This window comes from Lytechinus pictus, chromosome 12, assembly GCF_037042905.1.
Source record: "Lytechinus pictus isolate F3 Inbred chromosome 12, Lp3.0, whole genome shotgun sequence".
Taxonomy (NCBI): Eukaryota; Metazoa; Echinodermata; class Echinoidea; order Temnopleuroida; family Toxopneustidae; genus Lytechinus; species Lytechinus pictus.
In genome coordinates, this window is record NC_087256.1 from 2,066,714 (window position 1) to 2,070,980 (window position 4,267).

Genomic DNA, 4,267 nt, shown 5'->3' on the forward strand with positions numbered 1-4,267 from the left:
TATCAATGAGGCTGGAATTGTTTGTGAAGGATAAATATGGAAATATTTATCCACAATTCAAAATCTAGTTAATTTTCATCAGTCTTTACTTATGCTTGTTTCATTTCTTCTCCACCTTCTCTCTCTCTCTCTCTCTCTCTCTCTTATTCATTCACTCTGTCTCAATCTTTCTTAATATCTCCATCCATCACCTATTTCTTCTATTTTCTCTTCTACACACGTTATCCCCACACCTTCTCTCCTGGCCTTCATTAGTATCAGATGTTAATATACTCTTTACCTCACCGAGTCCTGAAACTCAAATTTGTATACAAAGTGTTTTTTAAGCTGCTAAAATCCTTCTGTTTAGTAATCAAGCATTAATACTTAAAATATAGGTGAGACTGCCTCTACTTTTGAGCTCTAGACCTCATTAGTATGGTGTCTTCCATGACAACATCCAGGGGTGGAAATGACATGCGCTGATAATGTATTATTAAAGGCATTTAGATCGAGGCAAGAGGGTATTATGGGTTGTTAGATCCCGTATTTTTATGTTCAGAATTCTTGAAGAGTGAAGACAAACAGTGGTCTACAGAAACATGACTTCTAGTCTTTTGAGGCATTGCAAGAATCTAGAAATCAATTGCAAGTCAATTTAAGGCCCTGAAATCAATCACAGGTTTTTTATTAATTGCAAATTGCTTTAGATAAACTTGATCTATCACTTGTGAATTTGAAACTGAAATTTCCAATTGGTTGCAAATATTGTCTTGCTATACCCTCTTAGACAGAATGTAATATTTTAGAGTTTTTCTTAATGATATATTTATATGAAATGTCAATATGACAGAATTTAGTTAATGGTTCACATATATACTATAAACAAATCTATGATACAGTTGTTATTGTCATAGTATGTGTTTGAATATTTTCAACAGTTTTATTTTTATTATAATTTTTTTTGGGGGGATCTCAGTCACTCAGACACATCTTATACAAACCCTGTAATTTTCTGAGGGGCAATTTAAAGTAACTGCTTTTCACAATAAATGGTCATTTAAAACTGCAATTATTTTTCTCAAGTATTTGGCTTTTTTAATATATAGGATGAAATACTGCTTAGGATAGTCCCAGTTCTACAACCCATATTACATGAAGGTTGTATCTTTTGCAGCAGACAATTTAAATGCACATTTATGCAAACTTCACATCAAAGTGCCTCTGTCGTTCTCCCGTCACAAGTACCAAGAAAACGGGAAAGCATTTGCAATTCCATCACCTTTGGTTAATGTCGGCATCTCTCTAGCTTCCTATCTATCGTGTCAGGGAAGGGTATGAATTCTGACACCAGAGAGACGACACTCAATGACCAGGTTCCATTGGCTTCAATCCAAATTATATTGAAGAGGCCCTCTGAAGATTTTTTTTCTTCAAATAGTTGAGGATAGACAGAGAATATCAGCAACTTTCCCCAGCAGAGATAACTTCTTAGCTTTGCTTCATTGGGCTCTGTTATTCTTGATATCTGAACTCTAAAAACACAAAAGGCAATAAGGGTGAAAACAGATGGTAAGTGCCGAGGAGTGTTAGCATTTTCCATCCTTAATAAAAACGCTTCACTCCTCCATCCTATACCTCTTTCCATTCTTTCATTTTTAAAAGTGTATAAATGGAGATCATTCCAGTTTGAATTATTACAAATATCATTCACCTGATATCATCTTAGTCTATGTAATTAAAAAAAAACTAGAACAGATGGTAGCTTTGAAACAAGGTTTTGACATTAGGTCTACTAATAATTTGAATATAAGGAGGACAATTAACAATATAATAAAAACATAAATGAAATAACTGAACGTATGGTGTACAGGAGCAGCAAACTTTTTCTTCAAAATTTTAATGTATCCCCAAGCAATTAACTTACGACATACCTTATACTGGTCACCTCTCGTTAGCAGAATAGTACAAGTGGCTGTCGTGATCACAACACTGCTCAAAATTGGCAACCAATTAGCCGCTGTGCCTCTGACAAGCCTAGATTTTAATTTTTGATGTCGTTCGAGGTACGGATGGGGGCAAATAAGTATGGAGACGACATAACTTGTTTTAATTTTGTAAAGCAGCAGGATGGAGGTCACTTTGAAAATGTAACACATGTTTAAGACAAGAGATGATTATTAAGATCAGTTTTAATTTACAGTGAGTAGTCACTGTCTAGTATTACTGCTGTCAATCCCCAAAAATATTGTTGAAAAATTATGCACCTATTTCATTTAAAGTTAATATAACAGATTGTCAATTTATTTTCACTGCAGACATTTTTAAACAAAACCTATGGTTGTATTTTATCTTAATTTCAAGTAAGAAACTCAGATGTTTTTAAGCCTTTTAAAAATATTCTGTAATTTTTCTAGAAAATTATCATTGACATGACATTGTAATTGTAATTAATTTGAGTAATAATTCAAATGCTTTTTGATAACTTTTATTCAAGATTATCATTTTGTGTTTACTTCAATTGTATTCCCAACAAGGTATCATGGTTTGTTAATACCACTCGAGGGTGAATTCAGGATACTTGAATTCAGAACATTATTTTAGGGGTAGCTCTATTTATCATCTTTAAGAGATACTTTTCACTATTATGTTCAGAGTTAAGGAATATGTTGCCAACTCTTAAAGGTGATAAAAGGTTTTGATTCGCTGGATTATTGCTTGCCTTGCAGCCAGAGGGCATCAATGCTCTTTCACATGTCAAGCTTCTTCATCTGATTTTAAAGATCAGATCTCTAGATGAGAGAATGGAGGGGGTTTTCACATAAGAACAAATGCTTCTAATCCCCAACTATATGAAATGAATGCAATGTCTGCTTGTGTAATGTTTGACCTTGTATTATTGAGTCTCATGTGAACGCACTTGAAGTTTGATGAATAATTCCTTATAGATGTCTTGAATATTTTGAGACAGCTTGAGTAGAAAATGGTCACTAGATGAACTAATAGAAAGACTTGTGAGAGGAAGGAAAATGGTAAAATATTTCTAAATGAATAAGAGCAATTTTTAAGAGAGAGAGGGTGGTGTTGAAGGGGGAGGGAGGAAGGGGAGTGGTTAGCCATTGAGGTCAGAAAACGGGTAGTGAAGTATTCAATTATAGATATTCTATGGGGAAACAAAGATAAAGATATCTTTGTTAGATATGAAACAAGTCATTTCATATTATTATGAGTTCCACTTCGAATCGTCTACCTTGAAACATCACTCACAGTGGCAGAAGGTGTGTAATATATGATTACATCTAATTATCTCCAAGAAAAGCCCTCCAAGTTTGTGTGTGTTTGTGTGTGTCTTTAACAAATCCTTCTAAATCCAAACATTTGGATGAAAGTAACAGTTTGTATGATCAGTGAGAAACGATATGAATATATGGATGAAACTAGAATGACACTTCCATGTTAAACAATGAATAATATGGAAGTATAAAGTCTGTTTGCTGCACTTTCTTAACTATCATTTTATTATGGTCCATCCGTTTATGTTTGAATGTAGTTCAATCAATAATACTTTGCTAAACCAAGTGATAAATTTACCAATGTGAACATACACCCAAATGAGGCAGTCTTTCCATTTTTTTCTTATCTATCCAAATGCCATGTTGTTGCTGTAGGCATAGAGGCAATGTCCTTAAATAGTATTTGGGCACTTGTGTAGGCACAATGTTGTAATCTTTCAAATCTGAATTCACAAGGGTCTGTCAAAAGCTGGGCTCATCACTGCTCAGAGTAAGATTTTGTGAAGACTAATGCATAAATAATGAGTTCAGAATGAGAAAAATTGTCTACTTCTTGATGTTTTGCCATTGCTTTGAGATTTTGAGATGTGTTATTTGCATTAAGGTGGGATTATTCTGTATTTTTTGTAAACGTATGCTGCCATTTTTTTAATGTTCTCTGTTCTTAACCATTTGTTTTTCTCTCCTTCCATGCATATTTCTTCAACAGATTCAACAAGAATCTATACCTTGTTTTCTTTTTAAATGACCTTTCAAATAGGTGTTTTTGTTTTACATGTATCTCTCTATAGAGAAAAGGGGTAAAGAATGCTAGTTCATTTGTAAATTATAAAACAAATGATTGGTATGATACAAAAACATAACCTAATATGTTGAAAATAAATGCCATTATGTTTGCTTCTAAATTTCTTCATGTACTCTTTATATATTCTGTTTATATTTGTATAATAAACCTCTTCTCTTTGTCTTCTTTCTTTTATTTTTGTTTCATAGGA